Source organism: Anabrus simplex, chromosome 3 (assembly GCF_040414725.1).
Source record: "Anabrus simplex isolate iqAnaSimp1 chromosome 3, ASM4041472v1, whole genome shotgun sequence".
NCBI classification, from domain to species: Eukaryota; Metazoa; Arthropoda; class Insecta; order Orthoptera; family Tettigoniidae; genus Anabrus; species Anabrus simplex.
The window spans coordinates 67,178,127-67,185,601 of NC_090267.1; positions in this window are offsets into that span (position 1 = coordinate 67,178,127).

Genomic DNA, 7,475 nt, shown 5'->3' on the forward strand with positions numbered 1-7,475 from the left:
TGATCTAGCTAGATGCCCTTCCCGACGGCATAAGTTACCAGGATTTGAATCGCGTACCCCGACTAGAAGAAGCCTGCACATAGCTTAACGCCTCCATCCGACAAATGAATCACCCTGAACATTCTTCAATCATTCTCGCTACTTCGGTAGATAGCGGGTTCGAACTAGAAGCCGTAAATGCTAGGCGAGGGGGCCTGCGCGATCGTCATTACATGATCTAGCTTTAGCTCGATACCTACAGGTAAGGAATACCGCGTATGTACCCTCGAGAAGTCGAGGATCACATGCTAACTTTCCAAGGCTCGAACTCTTAAATTCTGACACCTCGGCATCAACAGGAGGTTCGAATACGTCAGCCTGCAGGTGGGAGCTCTTGTTGCATTCGTTCCGACTGTACCGCAGTTGTCAGCTCAGCGATTTTTCCACATCCGGTTGGTAACAAGCAGAATATTTAGCCGCTGCAGTCTGCGCGAAGTGCTCACAGTTCTCTGTATGCGTTTATTACGTACACACACACACATCTCCCGTCTGCAGTGAATATTATTCTTCAGCCTTTATCTTAAGGTAAGGTAGAACTGTTAGTTACTTTTTTTATTTGCAAAGCAACTTCTACGCTGGACATCTACATTCATATATGTTTATTCTTTTTTTAGGTACCGTTCGAAAGTACGCAATTTTATTCATCCCAGTAACAGCCTGCAGCACGTGCATTTTTTTAAAAAGGTATGTTTTCGAACTTTGAGTTGTAAAGATAATTAGGTTAGATGATGCACCCTACACTACATTCATATATGTTTCTTCTTTTTTTTAGGAACGAGCAGAATATTATTATTCGAGTTTCAGGCTTGAACGCACGCATTTTATACATCCGAGTAACAGTTTGCAGCGCGAAGATTTTAAGGTATGTCTGACCTCTATTTGTTGAAACTTGGTTTCTTCTAAAACATCGTAACTTTAGTCTATTGATAAATAGTTGTTCTCTTTAATCCTCACGCGGGGTACGTACATAGCTATGTCTGCCCTCAACAGGTTGAAACTTGGTTTCTTCTAAAACATCATAACTTTAAGCAATTGATAAATAGTTGTTCTCTTCAACCCGCGTACTATAGACGTGGTATAATTTCAAACACGTACACATAGCTATGTCTGACCTCAACGGGTTGAAACTTGGTTTCTTCTAAAACATCATAACTTTAGTCTATTGATAAATAGTTGTTCTCTTTAATCCTCACGCTATAGACGGGGTATAATTTCAAACAGGCACACATGGCTATGTCTGACCTCAACGGGTTGAAACTTGGTTTCTTCTAAAACATTGTAACTTTAAGCTATTCATAAACAGTTGTTCTCTTCAACCTGCATACTAAAGACGAGGAATAATTTCAAACACGCGCACATAGCTATGTCTGCCCTCAACAGGTTGAAACTTGGTTTCTTCTAAAACATCATAACTTTAAGCAATTGATAAATAGTTGTTTCTTCAACCCGCATACTATAGACGTGGTATAATTTCAAACACGCGCACACATAGCTGTGTCTGCCCTCAACAGGCTGAAACTTGGTTTCTTCTAAAACATCGTAACTTTAGAGTGTTGATAAATAGTTGTTCTCTTCAACCCGCATACTGTAGACGTGGTATAATTTCAAACACGCGCACATAGCTATGTCTGCCCTCAACAGGCTGAAAATTGGTTTCTTCTAAAACATTGTAACTTTAATCTATTGATAAATAGTTGTTCTTGCATACTATAGACGAGGTATAGCTATGTCTGACCTCAACGGGTTGAAAGCTGGTTTCTTCCGAACATCGTAACTTTAGTCTATTGATAAATAGTTGTTCTCTTCAATCATCATGCTATAGACGTGGTATAATTTCAAACACGTACACATAGCTATGTCTGACCTCAACGGGTTGATACTTGGTTTCTTCTAAAACATCATAACTTTAGTCTATTGATAAATAGTTGTTCTCTTTAATCCTCGTGCTATAGACGTGGTATAATTTCAAACACGCGCACACATAGCTATGTCTGCCCTCAACAGGCTGAAACTTGGTTTCTTCTAAAACATCGTAACTTTAGAGTATTGATAAATAGTTGTTCTCTTTAATCCTCACGCTATAGACGTGGTATAATTTCAAAACACGTGTACATAGCTATGTCTACCCTCAACGGGCTGAAACTTGGTTTCTTCCGAACATCGTAACTTTAGTCTATTGATAAATAGTTGTTCTCTTTAATCCTCACGCTATAGACGTGGTATAATTTCAAAACACGTGTACATAGCTATGTCTACCCTCAACGGGCTGAAACTTGGTTTCTTCCGAACATCGTAACTTTAGTCTATTGATAAATAGTTGTTCTTGCATACTATAGACGAGGTATAGCTATGTCTGCCCTCAACGGGCTGAAACTTGGTTTCTTCTGTAACTTTAGAGTATTGATAAATAGTTCTTCTCTTTAATCCTCACGCTATAGACGTGGTATAATTTCAAACACGCACACATAGCTATGTCTGACCTCAACGGGTTGAAACTTAGTTTCTTCCGAACATCGTAACTTTAGTCTATTGATAAATAGTTATTCTCTTCAATCCTCATACTATAGACGTGGTATAATTTCAAACACGTACACATAGCTATGTCTATCCTCAACGGGCTGAAACTTGGTTTCTTCCGAACATCGTAACTTTAGTCGTTCTCTTCAATCCTCATGCTATAGGCCTAACTCACAGCCATGTCCAACCTCTATACGCTGAAACTTGGTTTCTTCCGTAACTTTCACCTAATCTCTATCGGTCGTTCTCTTTTCAGATGTTCCCCTGCTGCGAGGAATGTAATGTAACGTTTGCAAGGCGTGATAACTTCATGCGCCATATGAAATCAAAACACCCTAGCATAACATCTGCTTTATGTAAAGTTTGTAGTGTGTATTTCGCTAACGTAGAGCGATATGAGGATCACTTAGCAGAGGTACATCAAATATCTACTCGCCCTCAGGTAGTAGTAGGGAAAAAGCGTGCAGCTACTGATGTAGCCGTAGAAAGTACTAGTAGTAAAAAACCTAGAAAAAATCATGAACAGATGCCCCCTGCTGCGAGGAATGTAATGTAACGTTTGCAAGGCGTGATAACTTCACGCGCCATATGAAATCAAAACACCCTAGCATAACATCAGCTTTATGTAAAGTTTGTAGTGTGTATTTCGCTAACGTAGAGCGATATGAGGATCACTTAGCAGAGGTACATCAAATATCTACTTGCCCTCAGGTAGTAGTAGGGGGAAAGCGTGCAGCTACTGATGTAGCTGTAGAAAGTACTAGTAGTAAAAAACCTAGAAAAAATCATGAACTTCAAACTATTCACTGCGAGCACTGTAACACTGATGTACCATCTTCGCATTTTCAGGGGCACTTACGGAGTAATGCGCATAAAAATAATGCGTGTAGAAGTGGTAGTAACGCAAACATCGAGGAAATTAATACAGCATTTAAAAGTAGGATTGCTAGTTACCGAATTCGCACCAGTCAAAAGTTTCAGAGCACTTCAAACTTTTTAAATTGCGTTCAACCGGATGTACAACAGCTTCTTGCTAAATCTTTGTCCAATCATAGTTTATTTAAAGTTAATTTTGAACTTTTCGCCTTGTACATTAAAAGCACGGATGAATCCGAAATAACGGACATTAAATCATTTAATACGAAGAATTTTATCATAAGTCAGTCGACTAATTTTGGCGATGTACTTAGGGATGTCTCTAACATTATTTCAACTAAGAGCGAGGAATTTCAGGAAAAGGAATCAGGGTGGGCTTTAGTTGAGATAATGTATCTAGAAGTTAACATCAATAAGTACAATCCTATGCGTGGATCTTCGCACATTGAGCTGCCGACATGGATTCAGCGAAAAGAAGCTGTTGTAAACATCCAAAACAATGACGAAGCATGTTTTGCATGGGCGGTGATGTCAGCTTTAAATCCTGCGAAATCAGACGTAGCTAAGAGAACATCATCCTATCCACACTATTCAACGCAGCTAAATTTCGATAGTATAGAATTTCCCGTACAGTTAAAAGATATTAAGCGCTTTGAGGAACTAAATAACATTAGTATTAATGTGTATGGTGTAGAGAAAAAGTCTGTAGTAGGTCCTCTGTATTATACATGTCATAAGAAGAGTACTCACATTAATTTACTCTATATTGAAAACAGTGAGAATAGCCACTTTTGCTGGATTAAAAATCTGAGTAGACTTGTTGGCAGTCAGTTATCCAAAGAAAGGTGTAAAAAGTGGCTATGTGATGGATGCTTGCAGTATTTTAGAACTGAAGATCAGTTAACGAAGCATTCCAAGAATGACTGCAATCATGTACGTACAGAGATACCTACTACAGGCAATAATGTTTTAAAATTTACAAATTTTCACAAGCAGATGTGGGTACCGTTCGTGATTTATGCAGACTTTGAAGCCATCCTCACGCCATGCAACACATGCTCACCTAATCCTGACAACTCTTTCACTAATACTACGCACATGCATGTCCCGTATAGCTTCGCGTATTACATCAAGTGTAGTTACGATAGTACGCTTAACAAGTTAGAGCTGTATCGAGGACATGATGCTGCTAAAGTATTTTTAGAAAGACTTGAAAGTGATGCAGTTCGTCTCGGTCGTATTCTGAATAGTAATATTCCTATGAAGCCACTCACCGACATTCAGTTAAATGATCATGAACGTGCTACAAAGTGTAGCATTTGTGATGGGGAATTTTCCGAAAATGACCCTAAAGTTTTTGATCATGATCATTTAACTGGTTTCTACAGATGTGCCGCTCATTATAGCTGTAATCTTAAGTATATAGAGTTCCTAAATTTATCCCTGTAATTTTTCATAACTTATCTGGTTACGACTCTCATTTCATCATTTCACAATTTGGAGCTTCAGATGAAAAAGTAGATATAATCCCTCAGAATAAAGAGCGGTACATTGCGTTTGCAAAGTCTGTAAAAGTAGATGCTGAGCATTCTATAAAACTGAGATTCCTTGACTCGTTTCGCTTTATGGCGAGTAGCCTCGATAAACTTTCTAGTCATTTACAGCCTGAACAATTTACAGAAATTCGACGCGTTTTCCCCGAAGAAGCGCAGTTTAATTTACTTCGGCGTAAGGGTGTTTTTTGTTACGAATATCTCGACTGCTTAGACCGCCTCGAAGAACGTGCCTTACCATCGAAACAATCCTTTTACAGCTCGCTGAATTCAGCAGATATTAGTGATGATGACTATTTACATGCACAACATATCTGGGAGCAGTTCCACATTCAAACGCTGGGTGAATACTCCGATTTATATTTAAAGACAGATGTACTTTTGTTAGCTGATGTTTTTGAAAATTTTCGCTGTGTTTGCATGAACACCTACAGCCTTGACCCATGTCAGTATTTTACTGCACCTGGGTTAAGTTGGGACGCGATGTTAAAATACACGCGTGTGAATTTGGAACTGCTAACCGATATCGATATGGTGCACTTTATAAAAGCATCCATTCGAGGCGGTCTGAGTCAGTGCAGCGGCCGACATTCGAGGGCTAATAATAAGTACATGCCGAGTTTCGATTCTAGTCAGGAATCTCAGTATATCGTTTATCTGGATGCTAATAATCAGTATGGGTGGGCGATGAGTCAGCATCCACCGGTGAGTGGTTTCCGCTGGCTGACGCAGTGCGAAATTGATGCTTTACAGCTACACGCCCTAGGTGATGAAGCTGATAAAGGTTATTTCCTCGAAGTTGACTTACAGTATCCTAAAGAGTTACACACTTCTCATAATGACCTACCGTTCTGCCCTGAAAATATGAAGCCCCCGTACATTGCATCAACGACGAAAATGCTCATTGCTAATTTATGCGATAAATCTAAGTATATCATTCATTACCGAAATTTAAAACAGTGTTTGCAGCATGGTTTGAAGTTATCCAAAATTCATCGCGTACTAGAATTTAATCAGTCACCGTGGCTAAAGCCATATATCGATCTGAACAATAATTTAAGAACGAATGCGGTTAACGAGTTTGAAAAAGATTTCTACAAGCTCATGAATAACAGTGTGTTTGGTAAGACTATGGAGAATGTTGACAAACGCGTTGATGTAAAATTGATTACAAACTGGGATAATATTAAGAAAAGGTATGGTGCTAACTATTTAATAAGTAAACCAAATTTCCACAGCTGCACCATCATACATGAGAATTTAGTTATTATACAGATGAATCGTGTCAAGGTTAAGTATGACAAACCTACCTACGTCGGCTTTGCAGTACTTGAATTGGCTAAAACACTCATGTATGAATTCCATTACGATTATATGATGAAGAAGTACGCGCATAATGCGCAATTGCTCTACACAGATACCGATTCGTTTATTTATCAAATCAAAACTGATGACTATTACAATGATATAAAGCCTGACTTGGGTAGGTTTGATACAAGTAACTATCCTGCAGATAATCAATATCATCTACCGCTAGTGAACAAAAAGGTTCTAGGTAAAATGAAAGATGAATGTGCTGGGAATATTATCGATTCATTTGTAGGTACTAAATCCAAGTCATATTGCATAAAACTCTTAAATGAATTACAAATAAAGAGATTGAAGGGGGTTAAAAAGAATGTCGTTCAGAATCAGCTAAGTTTTGAAAACTATAACAATTGCATTAAAAGTAATCCACCTGTTTTGCATAAGCAAATGTCTGTCATTAGAAGCAAGAAGCACCAGTTGTACACACATTTAATTAGTAAGGTAGCCCTTAATAGCGATGATTGTAAACGGTTTGTCATTCCAAATTCTACCAACACGCTAGCCTGGGGGCATAGTAGTATTGATAAGTACTACTTTTCATAAACATTATGCTAGAGGTGTGTGTACTTACGTTACGCTGTCTTACATCACAAAGAGGTACGCTGAGAGTGTAGTACGGCAAGTCTAAACTTGTACATTCAAGAATTGCATCGAGAAGTACGCAAAACATCACTAGGGTAAAATGATTCGAGATAAAACTTGTACATACAAGATGTAAATAAATAATGTAGAATTGGCATATTCTTTTATTTTAGGTTAGGTATTACCTTCCTCCCACTCCTTATTTGCAAGATAGAGTTTTTGTTTATTACTCATAGAAGAAAGAAGATGATGAGCAGTTTCGTAAGTATAGTATCGTCATGTTCGGTAAGTATCTCGAGAGCAGAATTTTTTTTTGTCAAAAAAGCACATAGCTTTGTAAAGCACGTGGAATTTGCCGCCGCCACATAGATTGCAGCACTGTTCTCAAAGATGGTGGATGACAGCTGTCAGAAAAGCACATAGGTTTGTAAAGCACTTGGAATTTGCCACCGCTACATAGAGGGCAGCACTGTTCTCAAAGATGGCGGATGACAGCTGTCAGAAAAGCGCATAGGTTTGTAAAGCACGTGGAATTTACCA